A 26,669-nucleotide genomic window follows, 5' to 3' on the forward strand; every position below is an offset into this window, starting at 1 on the left:
CAGGGCCAGGGGCGGGTGCAGCTGCAAGAGGCAGCGCAGTGTCACCGCACGGTGACGGCCAGGACAAGACGCAGGGGGCCCCGGCGGCGCGGTCGGCGGTGAACGGAGGCAGAGGAGGTGGCTCTGGCGGTGGCCTTTGTAGCTGGAGGCCGGCCCGGGCCGTGGGAGCGGCGGGTGGCGAGCCCTGCCGTCCCTGGTGGTCCTGAGGGGCTGACACCACTGCCCACTGAGCAGGGAGCCTGCGGGGCCTGAGGAGGGGGGCTCTGGAAAATCACTGACCACCCAACAGCACCAGGGGAGCCGTGAGGAGGAGACCCCTGACTTGCCAAAGAAGGGTCTCTGGGTCCTCAGCCCTGCCCAGCTCCCTGGGTGGCTCTCTTCTGGGTGCACCGTTTCCTTTATGCCCAGACCCCAGGCTGTGAGCGGCTGCAGACCGTGCCCTCCAGGAAGGCAGGGGCCGCGTGCGTCTCCCCTGCTCACTGTTCCATCCTTGCACGGCATTTGGCACACGCAGCTCGTGTCTCATAACCACCTGTCGGATGACTCCTCAGTGGGCAAAACAGAGCTCAGGCCTTTGGTTTGGAATCATCGGAAGCTGCACATCATGAACACAATTTACTGAGTAAATCAGCGCCTCTAGTCCATGGTTTATACAGAGGGGACACAGTAGACAAAGAAAATCTCTAAATCAAAGTCAACAGACATTTCCTGATAGTTAACTCAGGAAAATCTCAGTTGTGATTTCTGTCAATAGGATGAATACATACGATAGTAGTCCCTCTTATCCATGGTTTCATTTTCTGTGGTTTGCTACCCACAGTCAACCATAGTCTGAAAATATTAAATGAAAAATTTCAGAAATAAACAGTTCACAAGCTTTAAATTCTGCGCCTGGATAATGTGATGAAATCTGGCAAACGCCTCCTCCACCCCTCCCGGGACACACGTCATCGCTGTGTCCAGCCTGTCCCGCCCATTAGTCACTTAGTGGCCTTGCTCCGATTGTCAGACGTATCTCAGTGTTTGTACCCAAATCATCCTCATATTACTAAATTGTGGCCCCACAGGGAAGAACAGGGATCCTGCCAATTCGGATCCACCAAAGAAAAGCCGGGAAAGACTTCTTTAAGTGAAAAGATGAAAGTTCTCAATGAGAAAAAAAATTCATATGCTGTGGTTGCTAATATTCAGTAAGAATGAAACTTCTATCCACGAAGTCATGAAGGAAAAAGAAGTTTGTGCCAGTTTTGCTGCCGCGCCTCAAGCTGCAGAAGTTGTAGATGCAGTGCAGGACGAGTGCTTAGTTCAGATGGAAAAATCATGAGCTCTGTACAAGAAGGCATTCTGACAGAAAGGAACCTCGCTCACATCACTTTTATTACAGTATATTATTATTCACTGCCCTACTTTATCATTAATTATTGCTGTTAATCTCTTACCATGCCTAATTTGTGAATTAAACTCTATCATGCATGCTTGTGTGCAGGAAAAACACAGGGCATATCAGGCCTGGTACAGCCTGAGGCTTCAGGCATCCACGGGCAATCCTGGAACGTGTCCCCCGTGGATAAGGGGGACACTGCATTCGTCTGAATCTTCAAGTCACTGACTTGTGCTGAAGCAGTGAGGAGCCACAGCTCTGCTGACTACAGCAGTTTTAAAACTGCTTGTGTGGGTGAGGTCAGGCCACCTTGGTGAGGATGTAGGGCCAAGGGCGGAAAAAGCATGCCAGTAAGTCCTGGGCCATTTTCTTGCAAACATGCACACGCACACACCCCAGAACACACACACAGACACACACATACACCCAGAACACAAGAACATCAAACTGAAGTGGCTGTTTCAGCCAACGTTAAATTTCATCTGTCTGCTTTTTAGTAACCTGGTCAGACTCTAAGCTTTTTTCTCATCTTCCCTTTCCTAAAAGAAAACATTCCCTAACCAAAATATGGAATTCATCTGCATTGTAATCCCAAGTGGAGCACAGACTCATTTCCTCTTGATCTGTGTTTCAATTACTCCCACTCACTCTCGTTTCTCATGGACAATGACTGCAAACACTCCCCAGTAGGAATTTCAACCATCTTCTTTGAGACAGATGTTTTGGAAACCACTGACAAGCTGCCCGTCACTGTGAGGAACTCTCACAACCATTCAGGTCCAAGCTGTGCTGGCTTCCCCATGCCCACCACCATCTGCAAGACCTTAGGTTCTGTTAGATCAGCCAGATACCTGTTATGTAGCAATCTTTTCTCCACATCCCCTTTAACCAACACATTCCCCATCAGGAGGCCACATCTGAGGCCTTATCTCAGCAGAGTCATCCTCATCTGCTATGGCATCAAGAGTGGGACTTCTCAGGTGTGTCTCTGTGACAATCCAGTACAGCAAATCTTTCGATGAAAACATGACTTTCAGGAAGTGCATGAGACACTTGGGAAAGAAAAACGAACTTGTATGAGCCACTAGGACCTGTTCATAAATTTCTGCTAGACAAATGGGGCCCTGGTGGCTTGAGAGAGTTATTGCTCAATACTTCCTAGCACCCACACAAGTTCATGTTTCTCCCGAGGCGGGGGGCGCCTCACTGGCTCTACAAGAGAAACGCAGTACAAGCTTCAGTCTTGTTCTGGTGTAATGCACAGAGGCCGAGTGTGCAAGCCACCTGGATGTGCTGTGAAATAGTTTCTCAAACAGTTCCAGCTTTCCCAAATGCACCTATAAAAATAAAACTAAATGCCAGTTAAATTCACTCTTTAGGGGACCTACCTTGCTCCAACAGAGTCAACAGACGGAGAAAAGTTTCAGCAGAACCTAGCCCTCTCACTGGAAACATCTGGTTACTGGGAGGAATAAGGAATAGGTTCCTGCACGTTCGGAAGGGCACCAAGTAAGAGAAGAACATACCCTCCCAAAGACTATCCTTACCCAGCCTTTGCTAAGGCCATGATACAGAAGAGGAACTGGAGAAGCCACACTGCCATTCGAGAAAAACATCCAACATTTAAGAACTTAAAACTTATGCAAAATTTCCCCATCTGCTTTAGCAACACTACCTGCTGCTGTGGCTGCAAGAATTCTAATTTCTCCTGCACCAATAAAACTGTGGGTGACTGTGAGCCATCAAATTCAGGCACAAACATACACTTCCAGGGCTGCACATGCCTGCTTAGTATTAGTACACACAGGGAGGGTTAGACCTTTGGCTCCTTTTCTCTACATTCTTTTATTTTTCCCAGTGAGGATCATGTATATGCAATACCACATGTCAACTTTATATGCAGCAAACTTGGAGAGGGTTGATCATGAAGTTATATAATAAGTATGACAAGAAAGACATTTTTCAAACTAGGTATCCTTAGGTACTCTACTTAGCAAAACCATTAGGGTGGAAAACCCACACAAACATAAAAATTAAAGAAAGGGCTAACAGAGAGAAGCAATGTAGCAGAACACTGATGGACATAACTCTAGCCAAAGGGCCCTATCCCCAGCTCCATTACTTTATCAGCTATGTGACCTTGGGCAAACAATTCAGTCTCTGAGCCTCAGTTTACCCATATGTGAAATGGGGAGAATAGAACCTACATTTAGCAGCACAGACATGTATCCAAGGCACAGCGCTCAGCCAGTGGAAAGTGCTCAGTAAAGGTTGCTTCTATCACATGACTCTTACTAAGCTTCAGCCCTGGACTCACTGGGGTTTACTTAAGAATGACACAACTTGGCAGAGTCACCTGCACCGATGACTAGAATTGGCCTCATGGCCCCCTTGCCATGTAGAGGTCACGGTCTACACGCTCTGTTTATATTGACTAAGTTTCCCGATGACATAGTAGTTACCCAGAAACAGGTATTTGTTTAGTTCTTTGCTTTTTCGCTGCTTCCAAATGTCTGTGGATTGGTCTATGCAGATCCCAGAAATGTAATCATTACTTGCTTGGCTAAAGAGGCTTCTCTCTGTTTGTTTTTACTAGAAGTCAGTCCTCTGAACCTGCGGTTTGCAAACTTTCTTCTGAACACAGAACACGATTTATCAAACAGAATCTGACAAGCAACCCTAGTTGTGTGTATGAGACAGATCAAAGCAGAGCATGTTGATTAAAAAGTAAGAGGCTGACAAGGGCCACCTTGCTCCCATCACGACCATTACCTCCAGGGAGCCCCTTAAATGCTCCCAGGAACTGCTGCACTCTGACACACGCTCAGAAAAACTTGGATCTAAATCGCTCTGGCAACTCTCCTCACGGCCCTCAAACACCACATGGCCTGACCTTGAAGAATCTCAAGGCGGAGCTCCAGCTTTTCTCCTCCTAGTCTTATCAATGACAGCAAAGTCGGAGACCCACACAACCGTGATCCTTCGCTTACCCACTGTCCCTAATGCGGTGACGGTCTGCGAGGCATGTGGGCCTGATTTTCTGTTTTGCTGACTTACACCTGGGACACATAAATCCCGGAAAGAAAGGCACCACCATGTTCACACAGAAACCAGGATACGGGCTTCGGGGGGAGCCAAGTTCCACTTGGACTTTTTTGTACCCATTAGGCCGTGACAGGCTTCCCTGGTTGCTCAGATGGTAAAGAATCTGCCTGCAATGCAGCAGACCTGGGTTTGGTCCTTGGGTCGGGAAGATCTCCTGGAGGAAGGCATGGCAACCCACTCCAATACTCCTGCCTGGAGAATCCCATGGACAGAGGAGCCTGGCGGGCTACAGTCCATGGGGTCGCAAAGAGTCAGACAGGACTGAGCGACTAATACACACACACAGGGCGTGACATATAAACCAGGGTCAATCTAATGCAACAAAAACTCCATAGAACCTTCAGTGAGAACGACATGGTCGTGGTGGAATATATACTCCTCACAGTACCTGTGATTTCCCAGCACAGCGTTCACACACATGACATGTAATGGGGACAAGAGATGAGAGAGAGAGTCTGAGCAGGGGATGAGAATACGGAGGCCGCTGGAGAAAGTCAAGGCTTTAGAAACTCAAGACTGGGAGGCAGTCCCCGCCCCCGCCTCCCCCTCCACTGCACGGCTGCTCAGCGGAAGCCAGCGGACACGTAACTGTGGGAAGGCAGGGGGGAGAGGGGACTAGTCCAGGGTGGTCCGAGGGGAACCGGGCAGGAGGGATGAGGCTGCAGCCAACCGACGAGAGGTCCCAGCCAATCGTGAGGCATGTCCTTCCTCCACCCAAGAAGCCGGCCCTTCTCCCCAGGGAAAGGCTGCAAGACTCCCAGCCTGAGTCACTCGGAAACAGATTTTACAAAGCGCTCCGGGGTTTCCCGGGGAGCCATCTGGCCATGACAAAGGAACAGGCTTCTCCAGCTCCAGCCTCCCATGGTTCCTGTATCCTTGTTCTTCTCCCCAGCTCACCATGGCCAGCATGGCTTTGGTCCGACTGTCACAATCCTCCAGCTCGAGCATCTTAAGATGGACACGACTCTGCCTGAGGCCTCCTGCTGCAGGGCGCGAAGCCTGCAGCCCCAGATCACCCTGTCCACAGCCCGACCTGGCCTTGGGGCACTGAGAGGGTGGAGGGTGTGATGGCCCAGGACCCGGCGCCACCAGGCCCGGGCCCTGTGCAGTCAGGGCACGGCAGGCAGCAGCACCCAGGCCGCATCCATTTCCACACCTCACCAGGGCCTGCCAAAAACGGGCCCCTTCGACATCTGCTAATCACATTTGCTTCACGGAGCCAGGAATAATTACACCCGCTCGATGCCGGGAACGCTGGCAAGGTCTCACAGCCCACAGCTGGCCGGCGGGTGGAGCAGATGTCTGCTGGAATCTAATCACTAAGCTGGAAGAACGAGCCCTGAGTGACACCGGTCACCTTCAGAGAGAACTGTCAGCCCAGCGTCGGCAGAGCGTCGGGTGGGTGGGCTCCACGGGCCGTCAGCCCCTCTAACCTTCCTGAGGCCGTGCCTTCTCTGATTAGGTACAATTTCCTGGTGCCGTGACTCACATGCCACACACATTAGGTTCTTGTTAACTGTCCACGTGACTCGAGTTTCTGGAAAATCCCAGAAATTTAGTTTTAAGCTGTAAAAGTTTCATAGGAAGTGTCTGATTAGATAAACAACTGTATTTTTTCGGTCTTGTTTCAAAGTTTTTGTTGGGTGCTACTGCTTATGTTGGTGTGTCTGTTGACTGTGGGTGTGTAACAAAGTGCCTCAAAATTTAGTGGCTTAAAACAGCAATGACGTACACTTCCCACGACTCCATGAGTCTCACTCACGCACTGTTCTCAGTTGGGTCAGCTGTGCCAAAGGTCTCAGAGGCTTCAGTCACACAGCTGGCAGGTAAGGGGGGCACCTCAGCTCTCCCCTGACTAGCCTCTCCTCCTCTTGCCGGTCAGACCGGCTTCCTCACATGGAGGTTTCAGGGCAAAGCCCCAGGAGGGCAAACGTGAGGCGGCAGGGCTTCTGGAGATCTGGACTCTGGAACCACACTTGGGCTGCGTCTGTCACTCCTGGCAAGTCAGGCCATCTCAGACTCAAGGGGTAGGGAAACAGCTCCAGTTCTGGATGGAAGAGCTAGAAAAATCTGAGCCCATCCATCACACATCAGCATCTCCCCCACCGTGTCACCGTGACATGAGTTCTGGGAGATGGTCTGCAGGTGCTTTCGGATCAAAGGGGCCCCAGGACAAATGCTGAATGCTGTATGCCACCCTCGAGACGTCACAGTACCCGTTAACCCAGTAAAGTCTCTGAGAAGTCCCACAATAAGAATAAACCCTGTTAACTTTGATTGATGATGAACAAACGCATTTATAGAGGCACAGGAAACACCATTTTGGAAAGTGTGGTCACGAATCCTGGATTTGGGGAACAATTTTAGTTGAGTATAACTAGCTTTTTAAAAAAATTTTACTTATTTGACTGTGCTGGGTCTTCATTGCCGCGTGGGCTTTCTCTGGTCACAGAATGTGGACCTCTCATCGCAGCGGCTTCTTCTGTGGACGAGCACAGGCTCCAGTAGGGCAGCACGGGGTCTCAGTGCCACAGCTCCTGGGCTTCGTAGTACAGGCTCAGCAGCTGTGGCACACAGACCTATTTGCTCTGCACACATGGGATCTTCCCGGCTCAGGGATCGAACCCATGTCTCTTGCACTGGCAGGTGGCTTCTTAACCATGGAGCCACCAGGGAAGCCCAATATACTTTGGCTTGATGTCTTTTGAAACATCCCAGAAATGGCACGTGCCCCAAAATACTCTCTAATATGTGGAAGGGGCACATACTACCTCAAGCCCTGAGTTGAGGTCACAAAACTAAAGGTCACCACAGTTATCTTTCAGGTCACTAACCATGGAGAAACTTCTACTCAAAATCATTTTGATTAACCTTGAACAGTTTTTCTCAAAGTTGATGCACAAAGGTTTGGGGTCTTCACCTTCAGATATAATATTTTTGAGCATCGACAAAAGCCCTGATTCCTACAGAATGGATATTGGGGTTCATGCTGCTTAACTTTCACAACCCTAAAACTCAGTGAAAACAGCATAACCAATATTCTTCCACAAGGAACTAATGAACCACTCAAGAACTACTCCGCTTATCTATAGCCCCTGATCTGTACCCTCCCATACAATTTTCTGCTCTGACAGAAAGAAAAGCTCATCCATCCTCAAAACTTGGCAGCTTTTGATGGTTATGGTATGGAAACAATGAATCTATTGGTCATTAGACTATGATTATCTCAACAGTGGGTGAGATTCACACAGGCAAGGCCAGGTCAAATCAAGATTTAGGGCTGTTAGGTTGACAGCACTTACCAGATTGGAAATGACAAGAGCAATCTCCCCAGATTCAATGACTGGACCCCCATCCCAGTCCCTGCACAAGGAGAAGAGTGCCAGGGCACAGTGAAGGCATGCTGCAAACTGGATGCTAAGTACAAGACTGAACACACATCCTATTTACTTTTGTTTTTTCCCTTGTGCTGGGGATATTGATGGACAAGGGGTAGAGAGAAGGATTTGTGTGTCTGTCTGCTAGATCCATTTCTTACATTTGATTATTCTAACATTCATTCACTAAAGGACAATGATTCACCCAAAGATACACGGCAGCAGGGGCCCAATTTACTAAATCAGACTCAAGAGGTCCTAACATTTCTCTCTTTGGCATCAAACACTTGTAAGTCTTCATATTATGCTATGAAATCATCAGGGAAACATCTCCTGGAAGCCTGAATGCAGTTTCAGCAGATGGAATAAAAGTGAATCTACAGAGGAATGGGGAATTCCATGGGAAAAAACATTCCATGAATGATAAAAGAGGAAGTAGAAATTCCTAAGGGAAAAAGAACCATGAGCACACTGATCAGTTTAAGAAATAAACAAGGTGACTGTTTAGGGGAATTCTGTAGAAAAGCCACTTAAAGAGCCTTTTTGAGAGTGGTTGAACTGTATGTAATCTTTAACTTGAGCAGCCAAAGGTCAGTCAGTCTAGAATCGGTGGGATGGTTTGCAATAGACTTTCCCTCGGGCTCCTAGTGAGGTGTTTGGGAATCACTTTCAGCTCCTGCTCCTTAGTCACCCTGAGAAATGTCCCCAGAACCTGGACACCACATTGAGTTCTTTTCCCTGCAACCAGGGAGCTACTCCATTAGAAATGAGACAAAAATGACAACTAATTGGATTAAACTGTTAAATGTAATAAGAGGGACAACCTGAGGCCAACTTACTGTTTTGTTCCTTTCCTCAATCCACATACTAAAGGATTCTAAGCACAAGTGTGCCCCTCGAGCATACCCCAAAGCACCAACGTGCTAATGCCTGTGAGACAACCCATATAGAAAAGGGAAGAAATCAGGAAAAAAATAAGCACCGCTAATTCCATATGCTGTTAAATAAAGCTAGATGTTTAGAACACAGAAAAGTGGAACACTTGGGGCTGGATGGACTGATAGAGAAGACAGGGCAACGAAAGGATAAACAGTATATTTTATGCATAATATTGACCACCTGCATGAGGCATGTCAATTTCCCCTTCAACAAGGCATTCACAGGCCTTACAAGGATCACTAACCAGCCACTTAGCACAAAATGTAGGTTTCACTGCCAGAAAGCTGCACTGATGGCATTTTGAACCTCGCACAGGTTCTATAAGCTCCATCCATCATCCTGCACCTAAGTTGCTTCCACAAGAGCAGGATGTTTGACGGGAACATGGGCACGGGCCGATAGAAATGGTGTGACTGCGTGGGGGACACCTGTTGACACTGGTGAGGGGAGATGGCACCGGCAGGGGGTACGGATGCTCACAGGCTGACTTCTGCCTGCCTGCACAACGTCACTCACCCCGACCACTCCCGGCTGCCTGACCACGTTCTGCACCTGCAGGCTCCATGCCTTTGCCCTCACTGGTCTCCAGCTGGGTTGTCATTCTTCTTCTACATCCCTGGGTGAAACCGAGTCATCTTTAAGGCCCAAGTCCAATGTCACGGCTCTGGGAGGCCTCCCTAAGCAACAGGATTAAGTGCTCTTTCCTTTGTCCCCAAAATAATTGGTATATCATAGCAGCAGCTACTTCTCTGCTGGTTGCGCGGCTGCACTGGTGGGGGTGGGGTGGGGGTCTTTCAGGGCAGGAATACTCTCCTGTTACTCCACCATCACAAAACAGGGCTAAATAATCAGATACCTCATGGTATCAAGACACTGTGCCCTCGTCCCCGAGAAGACATCCACAGAAGAGCTGGGAGGCTGGTAGGTATACTTCCCATGTTAGGATGTGTCATCATGACTGTGTAGAACAGAACAGACAGACACGGAGCAGAGAAGGATTCTTTTCAAGGCCCACTAAGCACTGGATTCCACCTTTTTTTCTTCCCCAGGAATTTCCCCAAGTAATGAAGGTGGCCTCATTCACACTTGGCTGGCCACAGATTTCCGTCAGATTTTTTGTTTTCTTCCAGATCTGAGTGCATGGAAAAAATATTGTAATTTCCTTATGGGCCTAACTATAATTCTGTAGGCTGATTAGCGCTGAGGAAACCACGACCCTCTGAGGAGCCTGGACGATCCATCTGCTCCATTTGTTCCCGTAATGGCTTATCACAACCTTTGTGACTAAGGCATGGCATGTTATTTTGGGAACATCTAGATACCTCTCAGTGGAGAAGGAAATGGCAACCCACTCCACTGTTCTTGCCTGGAGAATCCCAGGGACGGGGGAGCCTGGTGGGCTTCCGTCTGTGGGGTCGCAGAGTCAGACACGACTGAAGCGACTTAGCAGCAGCAGCAGCAGATACCGCTCAGAGATTCCCTCTACATCTTCCCTGTCCCATTTCAAAAACAGTTGCTAATTTCCAGTACTTTTCAAACCCACCCTGACATCCATCAGGCACTGACATGACGAGTACTTTCTACTAACAGTCTCCGCCTGTGCTTTGTCTCTGACCATCTCAAGCGACCTAGTTCATCCATGAAACAACGTTGTCCACTAATAAGCTGGGAGTTTATTTTGCTGCATTGTTCTAACGACAACAACAAGAAGAAGGCTACAGCGGCACGTGCTGTCGGTGCCCGAGTCATACCAGCCTCAGCACTGCCTCCCACACATGCATACAGCAAGGACTCAGGACCTTCGCCTGATGGTTTTCTTCTGACCGCTGCAAGAAACAGACCTTAAGCTCTGGCCTCGGGAGCAGCTCGCAAGGACACATGTGGGCTGGAGGAGACATATGCCAGTGTTCCGGCGCCTCAGATGGGATGTTTCTGAAGACTGTTTCTCAGAATTCACCAGGGACTGTGCAACCTGCTCAAGAGCACCCTCTTCTTGGCTTTCTTCTCCCCGCCTCATGTGCCTAGTCCCTAAAAATGCCTTTCAGGATAAGCTCCCAGGTAGCCTACTTGTGTTTAAATCTTTGTCACAGGATCTGTACTGGGGGAACCAGATCTAAGGAAAGTACCAACAAGGAAGTGACCTGATACCGATAAGGGAAGGCAGAGCCCCGGGACAGCCCATATTCATGCACACTCAATATTCATAGTAAATAAAATACCATCGTGGCAAATTCGTGCTGAAGAACCTTTCCGTGTCTTGGTTATAAGAAGCCTGACCACCTCAGGAAGCAAATGGAGTTGTCTTAAATCTCTGGGAATTAGGGTATCATATGTGTTCAAAAGATTGGATTTTAGTGGTTGTTTCCAGATTCCATGGTATTAAATTTCCTTTTATTCTTCCCAGCACCATAGTTTCAATAAGCCCTGAAAAAAAACTACCCCTGGGTAAGGATATTTTGCTATCGTAACAGTCTTTCAACCTTTGGGAGATAACTCACCATTATTTTCATTCTCCAAAATATTAATTTTACTCCCTCAAAGAATCTTATTAAAATAACTGCATTTCTTGCCTGGGAGGTGAAGTTGAAAAGCTAGCTAAAAAGGATAATTCCAATATTACAGGAAAATAATACACATGGAATATGGAAATAATTAAGACCCAAAGGAAAAATGTCAAACCCTCAAGTCAAAAACACTTTAATTAGAGAATAATGCCCAGGGCCTCTCACTTGACTAATATGTGTTAGACATTATTCAAGGTGTAGTTTGCTTTAAGCCAAGCAGGTAGGTGAAGAATTCACATTTCTATAAAAGATAAATTAATGGAGGATGATTTACTTCACACAAAGAATAAATATTCCATTACAATGATATGCCCTGAAAAACATCAATTTTATTTTTTAAAAACCTAACTTACTTATTTTTAAAGACTGTCTCTAACTGAGAAAACATACATCGTTCACTCACAGCATGAAATCTCAGCTAGGGCAGGGTGAGAGGGACGCAGAAGAAGGATAGGGAGGAGGCGGCAGCAATTAGGATCTCATGTAACCCATGGGGTGTTGTCAGTGAGGGTTAAAAGCAGGGTCTCAAGATGCTCCCCAGGTGTCTGGCATGGAGGATGAAGTGGGGGTCTTTGTACCCGAAGAGAGAATCCAGGGACAGGGCCAGTCAGGGAAAGGGAACAGGTCGACGTGGGGGCACACTGCATTAGAAGTGCCAGTGAAGCAGCAGGGTTCCTACAATCGTCCTGATGCAGGAAAGGAATGCAAATGCAGATGCAGAGAATGACCTTGTGGATGCAGTAGGGGAAGGAGAGGGTAGGATGAATTGACCGTAGCACAGACATATACAGGAGCTTCTTCCCTGAGAGCTCAGCGGGTAAAGAATCCGCCTGCAGTGCAGGAGACCCCGGTTCGATTCCTGGGTTGGGAAGGTCTGCTGGAAAAGGGATAGGCTACCCACTCCAGTATTCTTGGGGCTTCCCTTGTGGCTCAGCCGGTAAAGAATCTGCCTGCAATGTGGGAGACCTGGGTTTGATCCCTGGGTTGGCAAGATCCCCTGGAGAAGAGATACCCACTCCAGCATTCTGGCCTGGAGAATTCCATGGACTATATAGTCCATGGGGGTGCAAAGAGTCAGACATGACTGAGTAACTTTGAATGGACATATACAGGTTATCTGGAGAAGGCAATGGCAACCCACTCCAGTACTCTTGCCTGGAAAATCCCGTGGACGGAGGAGTCTGGTAGGCTGCAGTCCATGGGGTTGCACAGAGTCGGACACGACTGAAGCGACTTAGCAGCAGCAGCAGCAGCATACAGGCTATCATGTATAAAATAGATAGCTAATGGGAACCTGCTGTCTAACACAGGGAGCTCAACCTGGGGCTCTGCGATGACCTAGAGGGGAGGATAAGAGACGGTGGGAGGGAGGCTCAAAGGAGGAGGGGATATACACATACTTTAGCTGATTCATACTGTTGTACAACAGAAACTAACACAAAATTGTAAAGCAATTATCCTTCAATTTACAAAGGAAACACACACCAGGGGGAGACCCCCCACAGGCAGGAGGCTACATGGGTCTGCAGCCTGGAAGAGGGGTTTGGACTGGGGAGTTTTGGCCTGTGGACTGTGGTTAAGGCAAGGAGCAGGCTAGAGAATTCGGAGACTATGGGAAGATGCAGGAGAGAAAGGGGTCAAAGACTGCCTGCAAACAATACTAAGGGGCAAGCAAGAAAAGTCAGTCAAACAGCCTGAGAAGAAGCATGAGCAGAAAAGGAGCAGGTAAGCATCACTTCAAGGAGTCAATGAACACTTCATTATGAGCCAACATATTCTGTGTTTATTATTCCTCTGTCAACAGGTATTATACCAGGCCTGCCTGGACAGGGTGCAGTGTGACGGCCACGAGGTCTGGGGGGTGGGGGAGACAAGTGCTCACCAGGTAGAGCTGACCTTCCAGATGCTGACCGTCACAACTGACAAGCCACATCACGACCCCTGAGGGCACTCTCTTTGACACTTCCATGCTTGATTTCCCCTCAAATATGGCCAATGTGGCGTGCTATTAACAGGCTTCCCTGGTGGCTCAGAGGGTAAAGAGTCCGACTGCAATGCAAGAGACCTGGGTTTGATCCCTGGGTTGGGAAGATCCCCTGGAGAAGGGAATGGCTACTCATTCCAGTATTCTTGTCTGGGAAATCCCATGGGCAGAGGAACCTGGCGGGCTACAGTCCATAGGATCTCAGAGTAGACATGACTGAAGCAGCTAACACTATTAGTGAAAAGACACTAAGCTCAGAGTTACACATTACAGTATACCCTTCTAGGAAAATGGAAAAAAATTACAGATGTCCCCACTGTCATAAATGACAACTTGACCTGAAAAGGACCATAAACGAACAATCACAAAAAAGAAAAAAAAAAAAAAAACCTCTTCTACTTATGAAAAACAATCAATTTTATTGGTAGTAAAAACAGTAAAATTTGAAATGACATGTCATTCTCACTTCCCAAAGTGGCAAGATTTAAAGATATGATCATCTCTAGGGTGTGCCAAGGCAATTACTCTCTTATAATGCCAACGAGAGCCCAACTTTCCCGGATAGATTTTAAAAATAGAACTTATATCTCTAAAAGGATAATCAAAATTTATATTTAACACCTTAAAAAAACAGAAAACGCCTTGTCAAAAACAAAAGATTAAAGTGATTTAAATATATACCGTATATATTCAACCATTGAAATTGTAGACAAACTTTTTATGATATGAGGAAATGCTCATAATATTAAACAAAACGGTAACTGAATACAAAGTTGTGTGCAGAGTAAGTGCTCAGTTATGTGAAGAAAAGAAAGCACAAAAAGAAAACTTGGCCTTTACACTGGCAGTGGTGACACCCAAGGGAACTGGGTTTTTCCCCTTCTTGCTTATACTTTTCTGTAGGAACATGGATTACTCTGATAATCAGGAGAAAAACACATATAAACATTCTCTGGCAATTCTAGTCCAGCCACCAGTATGTAAGATGGCTGAGTCCCTTGGCTGTCCACCTGAAACTATTACTATCACCATAGTGTTAATTGGCTATACTCCTATATAAAATACAAAGTTTTCCTTTAAAAAAAAAAGAGGTATATTAAAGCTGTTGCTTGACTTCAAGAGTATACCAGTGTTCAAAGGCACAAGAAAGACTGAGGTGTGACCTTTAAGCAGATAAAACACCATCTTTGCTTTGAGATGTGCACGATATAAAGATATTAATACAAGCATGAAGCACAGACTGAGAGCAGCTGGGCAACAGTATCACTCTTGGTGTTTTGCCCAAGCGGCTTCCTCTGTACCAAGTATTAGTTGCTCATGTCCAGCTCTGTGCGAACCCATGGACTATACAGTCTATGGAATTCTCCAGGCCACAATACTGGAGTGGGTAGCCATTCCCTTCTCCAGGGGACCTACCCAATCCAGGGATCGAACCCAGGTCTCCCGCAATGCAGGCGGATTCGTCACCAGTTGAGCTACCAGGGAAGCCCTGTTAGTTGCTCAGTTGTGTCCAACTCTTTGCAACCCTGTGGACTTTGGCCTACCAGGCTCCTCTGTCCAGGAGATTTCCCAGGCAAGAATAGAGGAGTGGGCTTCCTTCTCCAGGGGATATTCCCAACCCAGGGATCGAACCTGCATCTCTTATGTCTCCTGCACTGGCAGACAGGTTCACAGAGCCACCAGGGAAGCCCAGTGTGGGGTGTGAGGGGCCACTATACGGGGGGGCCACTATACGGGTTACGCTGACCTTGAACAGTGACGAGGAGTCCAAGACCGCGGTTGGTCACCACACCAGTGGTCTACATCTTTCCAATCAACAGTCACTTCATAAACAGTAGGAGAAAAATGGACTGAACGTCAACTGAGTAAGAAATGGAGCTTGAGAAAGAAGCAAGGAGAGACAAATGAGGCATGGCACCAACAAGAGAGAAGTCAGCTCTTTCAGATGAGCCACACTAGCTTTCCAAAGTGGATTTGCAGTCCTATTTGTCTTCATGACCTGTGAGCTAATGACAGGAAGTGTCCATTTCCTAACACAACTTGGCTGTGCACATAGTATAATTTGGACCCATATCAGGTACATTTCCAAGTCCACTTGAGGTTGCCAATTAAGACTTTTTCACAGGCTGCCCTGGGCTGGTAACATGAGATACAGAGATCGGGGCCAGTCCCACCTTTCCAGGGTGCCTGGCCCCCCGGCCCTATGACATCTGTGAGATGCTGCCTGTGGCTCAGGAGATGCTGGTGTCTGTAAAGACAGGTCCACTGGGTGACTAGCAGTCCCCCATAGCATGTGAGCAGAAGACAGAAATAAAGGCCACAAATGCTCTGCTTTGGTTACTGAATAGATCCAAAACGAAATGTAGATTAAATCAGTATTTAATTCAGAAGAAGTCAGCTTCTGTGAGAAAATCGTGACACAATTTCAGAGAGTGGAGAGGGTGTTTATGGGAGCAGCATCTTGGAACTTCAGAGCTGTTTTACTGCCTTCTTTAGCGGGAAGAATGGATTGCTGTGGCTTAACATGGGAAATGATAAAAATAAATAAATAAAATGCATGTGGCTACTATTCACCTGTATTAACAAGCTGCATATAAAAGCACAAACACATTTTATGGTGACAATGAGGAAGACACTTCTGCACTATCCCAGTGTATGTTCATTTACCTGAGGTCAGTTCATTTCCTTCCTTTCAAGGAACAATTTAAAGAGTGGATCATTAAAGTAGAAAAGCTTTCTGCATAAGGATGGGATATTTCCTCTTGAATATGAACAGACAAGGGAGGTACCATTTGGAACCAAAACAATTTACTAGAGGATTTGCAAACAGCCTTTTTCATAGACTTAGACACTTGATCACAACAAAACTATATGTTTATATTGTACGGCTGAGTCCCTCTGCTGTCTGCCTGAAACTATCACATTATTAACCAACTACACTCCAATATAAAATAAAAAGTTAAAAAAAAACTATATGTTTACCAACGTGAGACCCAGATTGTCCTTGTGGACCAGTTCTATCAGATGGAGAGCCAGAATTCCCTGTAGAATAAATCATCAGACAAAGAATCAGAATTCACAGGAAGACGGCCACATCAGCACAGAGAAGAGTTCCTTTCCATGCAGGGAAGCATGGATTCTTCCTTATAACCCCTGGCTTCACCTCCTCTCCTCAGTGCAGATGAACTTCCTACTTCTCAAAAGAACTGAAGCCACCCTGTGAGAATTCTCTTAACATCTATTCCATGTAAATTCTTCAGTCTTAGCAAAGGCAGCCCCACCCTCTCTGTGCCACAGAGCTGCCCAGTCAATGCCCAGAGCTAATCCCATTCCCCTTCCCTTCACTCCCGCAACCCTCCAGACTGTGCTTCATCACTTGGCTACAGCTGGCTTAGTTGCTCCTCAGCACGTGAGATCTTAGTTCCCCCATCAGGGCTCCCCTGCATTGCAAGGGGGATTCTTAACCAATGGACCAGCATGGAGGTCCCTCATGGTGCCTTCTCAATGTTCAATCTCACCTCTGTGCTTAAAAGAACCTTCCTGGCTCCCCAAATCATAAGTGGGTTATATTCAGAAGGTTACTAAACTTATCATGGTGATCATTTCATAATGTATTTAAAACGCGGTCCACCATGTTGTTTACATGAAACTAACAAGATACTGCATGTCAACTTTTTTTTTTTTCAGTTAAAAAAAAAAAACAGTAAAAGTCAAGCAACAAAGTGGGTGAATATGATTTGATTCTCACCACTGGTATCTGAGAGTTCATGGTGTTCTACACTCTTGTCAGGACTTGCCATTATCAGACTTAACATTTTTTGCTTATCAGGTAGAAGTGCGTTTGTATCTCATGGAGGGGTTTGTATTCGCATTACCCACAAGGTTGAGCAAATTTTCATTTTACTGGTTCCTTGTGGCTCCTCTTCATGAAGTGCCTGTTCAAGTATTTCACTGCCCTTCTCTACTCCTGGATTTTTGTTTCATTTGTCAGCCTATCCTCCTTATTAATTCACAGGCATTCCTTACATATTCTCCTTTGTAAATTTATGAGTGTTTTGGATATTTTATCTTTTCACTCTCTGTATAGCCTTTTGATAAAGTTCATAATTTTTAATGTAGCCAGTTATTGTTTCCTATGTGATTTATGCTCTTTGTTTCTAGAGTAAGGATTATTCCCTACTTGGTGTAATGAGGATATTATTAAACAAACATATTTAAAAATACAGGTCATATTCCCAAAAGTCCTTTATAAACTAGAAGCTATGCTTAAGCCCACCATTATGCCTCCATTTCACCGTATACTGTGTACGTAACATGTGTCAGGCACTGTGCTGGGCCATCTATAATGTACTGAAGTAGAGTTCTCTTCAGAGGATGTTTCAGAACCAGCGCTACAGTCTAACCATCATTTATCCTCCACCCATCCAACAGATACTCACTCAGCACCTAGCATGCATCAGACATTGTACCAGGCACAGAGAGTACAATACAAGACTCAGACTAGCCCTCAGGAGGTTCATAGTCTACCCAGGGAAGGCGCTTTTCATAGAAAGGGAAGAATTCTTTCCTGCTGGGAAGAATGCTCACGACTCTCCTTCAGACACACATGCTGTCTACAGCCAGACTTCTTACCAGAAAAAAAGACAATCTGTCAACATGTGACTAACAGAAATAGAGAAAGAACTGCACTCAGTTTGTCTTCAATGCATTTAATTACTTTGATTTGCTTTTGTTAAATCTTGCAAACCAGTGTCTATTTATACTTTATCACTTTCTATTCAGAAAGCATATATTTTGTCCAATCTACCCTCAGTAAAAAGAGAAGGCTTATTATAACCTCTCTCACTAAGTCTTCTCCTTGCCTATTAAATGCTTGCGAGCTGCTGGCAGAAATGAATTCTCTTAATATAGTCCAATATTGTAATTTAAAAACCTCAATGTCATAACAGTTAAACTCTGCAAGGAAAAGCTACCTTTCTTTAGCTGAAGATTCTTCATGAAATTTGATAATGGTTTCTATCTAATATATAAATATCAATCCTGCTTAATTCCTGGAGAGAGTTTACAGTACTGGACAGTAAACTCCCCTTCACTTCGTCAGTCTGGCAAAGTATGAAGACAGCAAGGTACTCGCCATGTTTATTAACCAAAGGGGTGCGGGTGTCACAGACCAAGTAAAGACAATGGAAAGATTTTAACAAGGAAAGTGGCTGCTGTCATTGGCACCGACTCCACAGGGACACAATCAGAGAAGTTAGGAAGCCCCACTTCTGTCACACTGTGACTCAGCTGGGACTCAAACCTGGACCAGTATGATTCTGAATCTAACACCCTCCTCCCCCACCTCCTAGAAACACTTCAGTGTCACCAAGGGCATGAATGTGAGACAGCATATTGATCGCTTTAATTGCAATATCTTCTCATGTTTCATGCAAAACTAACAATTAAACTTCAAGCCAGCACTTGCTGCCTTTCTATTTCTGGTAGTACAGGACCAGGACAATTAACAGTTTTTGACACAGTTCCTGGCTAAATATTTGTTGAAACTATCTAACGTTTGTGTTAAAATGCTTTTATTCATTTCTTTCAAATTCCTATTTATGTCTATTACCTTACTGAATAAGTGAGAAAAATGCCTTTTAGAAACATCTTAAACTGGTACAGAAACAGAATTAAACATTCAGGTTTAGATATGTCCAGTAAGTTAGGCAATCACTTTATCTGCTTGTTTAGAATGTTTCCGGGCTTCCCAGGGGGCTCAATGGTAAAGAATCTGCCTGCCAAGCAGGAGACTCAGGTTCGATCCATGGATCGGGAAGACCCCCTGGAGAAGGAAATGGCTACCCACTCCAGCTGCACTCATCTCACACGCTAGTAAAGTAATGCTCAAAATTCTCCAAGCCAGGCTTCAGCAATTCGTGAACCGTGAACTTCCAGATGTTCAAGCTGGTTTTAGAAAAGGCAGAGGAACCAGAGATCAAATCGCCAACATCCGCTGGATCATCAAAAAAGCAAGAGAGTTCCAGAAAAACATCTATTTCTGCTTTATTGACTATGCCAAAGCCTTTGACTGTGTGGATCACAATAAACTGTGGAACATTCTGAAAGAGATGGGCATACCAGACCACCTGACCTGGCTCTTGAGAAACCTGTATGCAGGCCAGGAAGCAACAGTTAGAACTGGACATGGAACAACAGACTGGTTCCAAATAGGAAAAGGAGTACGTCAAGGCTGTATATTGTCACCCTGCTTATTTAAGTTCTATGCAGAGTACATCATGAGGAACGCTGGGCTGGAAGAAGCACAAGCCGGAATCAAGACTGCCGGGAGAAATATCAATAAACTCAGATATGCAGATGACACCACCCTTATGGCAGAAAGTGAAGAACAACTAAAGAGCCTCTTGATGAAAGTGAAAGAGGAGAGTGAAAAGTTTGGCTTGAAGCTCAACATTCAGAAAACGAAGATCATGGCATCTCGTCCCATCACTTCATGGGAAATAGATGGGGAAACAGTGGAAACAGTGTCAGACTTTATTTTTTGGGGGGGCTCCAAAATCACTGTGGATGCTGATTGCAGCCATGAAATTAAAAGACGCTTACTCCTTGGAAGGAAAGTTATGACCAACCTAGATAGCATATTAAAAAGCAGAGACATTTGCCAACAAAGGTCCATCTAGTCAAGGCCATATTTTTTCCAATAGTGATGTATGGATGTGAGAGTTGGACTACAAAGAAAGCTGAGCACCAAAGAATTGATGCTTTTGAACTGTGGTGTTGGAGAAGACTCTTGAGAGTCCCTTGGACTGCAAGGAGATCCAACCAGTCCATCCTAAAGGAGATCAGTCCTGGGTGTTCATTAGAAGGTCTGATGTTGAAGATGAAACTCCAATACTTTGGCCTCCTGATGCGAAGAGCTGACTCATTTGAAAAGACCCTAATGCTGGGAATGATTGAGGGCAGGAGGAGAAGGGGACAACAGAGGATGAGACGGTGGGATGGCATCACTGACTCAATGGACATGAGTTTGGGTAGGCTCCGGGAGTTGGTGATGGACAGGGAGTCCTGGCGTGCTGCAGCTCACGGGGTTGCAAAGAGTCGGACACGACTGAGTGACTGAGCTGAACTGAACTGAACTGAACCCACTCCAGTATTCTTGCCTAGAGAATCCCAAGGACAGAGAAACCTGGTGGGCTACAGTCCATGGGTTGCAAAGGGTTGGACATGACTGAGGGACTAAAAAGCAAGAACAGTAAGAAGAGAGTGCTATTCACTATAGGCAATTAAAAGTCATAGATTTCTCCCGGATAACAGTTCCTAAACTGATCTCCTGCGGCATGACAAAATGTGACCCAGGGAACAAGGTATTAACATCATATGTCAGAGCCAACAATCATCAAAGAAGGAAAGTATTTAGCTGAGAAACAGTGTTTGGGTTCATATTCTAGTGGGTGGCTGTAAGTGTCTCTCTGAAGGCGGAGTGGAAAGAATACAGCCAAGACGTCTAAACAGCCTCAGCCTGTATCACATAAGGTACAGATAACACATCTGCTAGGTGCCTTTTTTTTCTTTCCAATTTTAAATATTTTAAAAAATTCCTCTAAGCTTGTTACTTGGTAGACTATAAACAATACCTTAGAAGAAGAAGAAGAAAACACTTTCATAATCTGCAGTCTATTGGAAAACCTTGTACTTCACTTAATAAATAAGCAATTATCCAGTTCTTTCAAGGATCATCTAGAGCAGAACTGTCCAATGGAATTATGTGAGCACGTAGTACATTATTTTGAAATTTTAGGTGCAACATTAAAAACAAAGGAATTGGGTTTTCTTTTTGCAGCTTGAGGCAGTTGTAAAATAACTCAATGTAGCTTTTTACAACTGTGTATTCTATAGTATTTTTTCATTTGGTGAAATTTTAACTGAATGTTTTTGGCACTGTGCTTTGTACCATTTATTAAATAAAAATTTTTTAAAAGGAATTAATTTCAATAATATTAATTCAAGACAAATAAAATATTATCATTTTCATATCTAATCAATATAAAAAGTATTAATATGCTGACACAACTTTTTCTAATGCTTCAAAATATATATTTTGCACTTACAGCACATCTCAACTCAGGCACTAAATTTTCCTCAGAAGCACTTGATCTAGATTTATAAAATTTGCAGTTGAAAAGCAGATGCCCAAGTTGTTCCCACAAATACATAAAAGGTTACCAATAATTGAATATCAGTTCTAAATTGTAAAAGAACTAAAATGAAATAAAACGAAGAATTCAGTGCCTCAGTCACACTAGCCATATTTCAAATTGCTCAACAGTCCGATGCAGCCACTGTATGGGACAACACAGATCTATAGCTTTCACTTTGCTTATCTGGTCAATTCTAGTAAGAATTCCCCCGGATGAGGACAGATCTGTTTACTTGTGAAGGAAATCCAGGAAGACCGAATCCCAACGCTACCCTCTTCTAAACGAGTGAGTGTCATGGCAGGGTATAGTCACTCTCAGCCTATTTATGGCAAAGATGATCTTCCCTGGTCTAGACTAACATAATGTGATTGAAAAGGCAGTTCGAGAAGCTGAGGTTCCAACTGGAGACATTTTAAAACCATGGAGGGAGGATAAGGAGAGGAGGGACGTGGGAGGGGGGTTTGGGAGGGGGAGCTCATGTACACCCGGGGCGGATTCATGTCAATGTATGGCAAAACCAACCAATATAATATTGTAAAATAATTAGCCTCCAATAACAATTAAAAAAAATAAATAAAACCATGGATATTCTTTTGAGTCGGCCTCTCTACCTACCTTCTAAAAGGATCCCGACGAAGTTATTGGCATATTTCTTGAGATTCACTAGGTACTCGTTCCGTACACCCTGCTCTACACACAATCATTTAATCTCACAGCAGTCCTGTGAGATGGGGTGAGAGCCAGAGAGGGTGTTAATAATTTATTCAAGGTCATATACCTATTGATAAAGTGCAGATCCAGGATTCAAGCTCAGAAATTCTGATTAGATTGAAAAAAAAAAAAGCCTGCCATTAGAAACCCCCTCTTTCCAACCATATACCCTAAGTTCCTACTTTTCAAAGGCTCTGCATAATTGTCCTGGAGTAGGCAGGGCAGAACAGAGTGGGAATCAGCTTTCACTTTACCAGTGAGGCACCGGAGCTGTCTGGCAGAGCTGACCTCCCCACCCTACATCCAAGACATCTGGTATCAGGAGCCAGGCACGGGGTACTTGCCATCTACTGTGTGCCCACACACATTGCCACCTTTGCTGCGTTCAGTCTTCCAAACCACTTTGGGAGGAAGTCATATCCACACATGAAGAGATGAGAGTTCCATCAGGTAAAGAAGCTTATCTTTGGTCACATGGCCAGCTCGCACCACAGCTGGAATTCTAAGCCAGATCTGTGTCCAGAGAGGTAGAGTCTCAGCCTAGGGCCTCCTGATGTCAAGGCTGTCCCCAAACCACAGACTCTCTGCTTCAGAGAAACCTTCCACCAAGCTGATATAACATGAGTGATTATATGTAACAGAAGGCAGGATCAGATTTCTTTGTAATACAGATGCTGTTAATCAGAGTGGTTGTTCTTATGTCCCTGATTTGGTAATGTTTTATATATTTATTCAGGATGAATCCACAATTCAAAAAAGAAAAAGAGAGATACACAGCAGGTTGGTTTTATCTGGTTAAATCTTCAGAGACAGGGATTTCAAGGGCATACAAAACTTAGCTGTTGAAGGTACTGGCAGAATGGAATTGGCTTTTCCCCGGAGCTGGACTGAACAGGCCAGCCTGGCACTGATCCAGGGTGACAACTCACAGAGGGGTATTAAATCATCATTGGAATACCTCGGAAACACGGAGCCACTTAAGTTTGGGGTACACTCGACTCCTTACATAACGGGCAAAATGGCAACCAGACCTGTTTTCACTCAAGGAGACAGTGCCTCTGAGTGGAAATAAACACTCCTCAGCGGCACAGGCCTGTCTCTGTTGAGAATATTCCCCTCACAGAGCCACATGAGGAAAAGCAGGCCCCACACCAACCCCGTGTCGCCTGGCTGGCAGGCCTCTGCAAACCTGGATCTGAGCAGTGCGTGGCAGATTGTCATTATCACCCAACTTTTAAACAGGTTTCTGAACACCTGGTTCAGAACAGCACAGGTAATAAATCCCTTATTTTCAACATTCAGGGAGAGGTATGTATTTTTCATTAGTAGTCTTTGTTAATAGACAGTTTCTTCCACCCCCACTAAATAAATACAGAGCAGGTATTTAAAGATTATCAGTTTGATAAAATGCCAACAGGACACCCAACTGTCTTGGGTCAGCCCTGACTTTCCCACAAGCAGGAACTTTTCTCAAATAATTCCATAACTCATCAGAGCTTACAGTTTCCATTAAAGAAACAAAGAACCAGAAAAACAAGCCAAGCTTCCTCAGCTAACCCAACCAGCAGTTCTTAGGACAGTTTTAAGAACATTTGACAAATCACTTCTTCAATTCATGATATTAACAGCCATTTTTCCTTCTCTAGAATCAGGAAAACTAAAAAGATAACCTTTCCACAAATGAGATGATATCCGTGAAAATACTCCGCAAATCCCCTGCACACAGCGGACCTTCCTGGGCAGGGTGTCAGTCAGTCTCAAATACATACCAAGCACTGGCTCCTCAGCCTGAGTCCCACCTGGAAGTTCATAATAAGAGCAAGGACCCCAGAGCAGCAGTCTCCAGCCTTTTTGGCACCAGGACCGGTTTCATGGAAGACAATTTTTCCATGGACCGAGGGCAGGGGGGGGCGGGGGTGGGAATAGTTTCAGGATGATTCAAATGCATTACATTTACTATGCATTTTATTTCTATTATTATGACATCAGCTCCACCTCAGATCATCAGGCATTAGATCCTAGAGGTCGTGGACCTGCCCTATAGGCCAGGTTGAACAGGCCTCTGCCCTCTGAGAACCAGACTAGAGCAAAACCTTTGGGGATGATTATTATTCCACTGCCTTGATTTCGTTGAATGCATATTGTAGGAGGCTACTCAGCCTCAGTATTGTTACTAATATTCTCTCAAAGTAATGTTTATAAGTTAAAATCTATAGAGTTAATAATAAATCATTATTGTTAGTCAACTGTTTTCAACTTCTATCTAAGCAAATCCTCTACCGGAGCTGTCTTCAAGTGATACAATTGGGTAATTTGAATTAGCCATCTCTTCTTCCCCTTTCAGAGAGAAATGATAACAAAGGGTGAATGGTCCACAGAGAAGCTCAAGAAGAAAGATAACTTAAAGCCAGCTTTGCCCATTATAAACAGCCCTGAAACTTGTTTATAAATGGTGATAGAACAAACCATGTCAGATTGAAGTAAGGAACTTACAGCATTAAACTTAATAACATTTATGAAACTTTACAGAGTCCTTTACAACACTCGTGTATGTCCATCAAAGTGGTGTATCTAGCAAAAAACAAAAATAAAAAAACCTAGTGCTTATCATTCAAGGCCCAAAAGTTTGAAACACTGTACCTCTTTCAAGAAGTAAGTTGCTGCCCACTTGGAAAGGGGATCTGATTTCACTGACTCACCTATTATATCTGTAGGAATGCTGAGAAGTCTCAATGAGCAACTTCAGAAAAATGCCACCTGGAGAAACAAATTGAACAAAGAATTACTTTTTTTTTTTAACACACAAGGAAGACTTACCATGCAATTTTATATCTCATTAAAATATGTGATGTTTCAAATATAGGTCCCCAGGATGCATTTAAAGTTTTGCTTGTATTACAAAGGAACCACCCCTTCCTAAGAACACTGATGCACCAACAAAAGATCCAAACCACTGAAGAACTAGGAAAACAAGAGGACAGTGAGGAAGGTCCACGACCATGCACTTTACGACATCCTTCACAACCCGTTGAGAGTACTTTATAAACAAACAAAAGAAGTCCAAATAATCCAGAAATGAATTATAGGATGACATAGAAAATTATAAATGAGGACTCTCTTTATATCCTTTTCACTTACTCTGCTAACTTCTTTAAAGCTAAATTCACTAAGATATCAATGACTGGAGAAATGGAAAAATGGTCATTAAAACTCTAACACAGTAAATAGAAGAATTTTTAATGATTAGTTTATCTCAAAATCAAGTATTCCTTTTTGTGTTCTCAAAGTCTTTAGGTAAACTCAGAAAATTATAAGCCCATTAAAACAATCATAAAATAGACCAAAATGTCTTTCAGCATTGCTTTGAAATATTAAACATAAATGGAACAAATTTCTAATATAAGATGTCACAGTTGCCATTTGCTGGGAATTTATTGTACACCCAGGACTGTGTGGCACCAGATTATAACCTTTCCAGACAGGGAGCATGTCCATTAACATATGATGAAAGAAGCAGAGAAATTTCCCCAGTATCATAGAGAAGCAGGGTTTCCAAATCATGCTCTTTTCACTCTGCCATGTGTTCCCTTGAAAGCACCCCTTTCTCTCTTTGTAGTCTATTCATCACCTCCCCAAACAGAAATCTGACATACCTTTATGTAAAAGTCTGGAAAAGAAATTGACTAGCAGATAAAATTAACCTGTGCTTTATGTATGTTTTAAATGTTTAGCCTAATCATGCCATGTAGGACTATAACAAAATACAGTGTATGAGTAAAAGCTTACATCCAGATAACTAGGTTAATATATGCAGCATCAACACTAGCCCAGACTGGACCTGAGGTTGAAAAGCCAGCACGGGACTCAAAGGCTCCTCAGTCTAAAGAAACCATTTAAGTTCAGTTATAAACTTGAAGATACTTAATAATACTCCATGGGTTTCAGTTAAGAAAAATACACACATAAAAGAATTCTGAACTCATAAGGTCTTTTGCTATATAACAGCTTAGGGGAGTTATGATTTCTTTATAAGTTAATCACTAGTTAAATTCCAAGCATTTCCCACAGTTTAATTTTACCCCTTCAGGGAACATCATGGGAAGTCATGATCAGTATTTTTATCTGGAAATAGCTTCGGTGAAATAAGTCACTAGGATTATTACGAGTGGGTCTGATAGAAATGAAGTTCTTGATCAATGTTTCATTATCTCTAAAAGCGAATTGGGTTACAAAAATACTTGAATTAGGACACTTTCAAATCAAAGATAACATTTAAAAAATCTCTCTTGTTACTATAACACAAGCAAAGCTCTGGCCAGTTAAGACAGAACTCTGGAGATCCTCACAACAACAGAGAAGGCAGAGTTGAATCTTGTGCATGTGTGTTCAGTTGCGTCTGACTCTTTGTGA

At 44.5% G+C, this 26,669-nt stretch overlaps 1 protein-coding gene across 2 annotated transcripts in view; it reads right to left on the minus strand.

Moving 5' to 3' along the window:
• LHFPL2 (LHFPL tetraspan subfamily member 2) overlaps window positions 1-26,669 on the minus strand; it is a 187,711-nt gene that overhangs the window by 70,650 nt on the left and 90,392 nt on the right. The window contains exon 2 of one of the 2 annotated variants that reach the window (XM_055436510.2): window positions 24,959-25,016. The exons of the other annotated variant lie outside the window; for it this stretch is intronic. The gene's annotated coding sequence lies outside the window, so the exon portion shown is untranslated. The remainder of the gene's footprint in view (window positions 1-24,958; window positions 25,017-26,669) is intronic. 2 annotated transcript variants of the gene reach the window in all.

The sequence above is a fragment of the Moschus berezovskii genome, chromosome 9 (assembly GCF_049115385.1).
Source record: "Moschus berezovskii isolate FMDL1 chromosome 9, NW_MosBer_1.0, whole genome shotgun sequence".
In the NCBI taxonomy this organism is placed as follows: Eukaryota; Metazoa; Chordata; class Mammalia; order Artiodactyla; family Moschidae; genus Moschus; species Moschus berezovskii.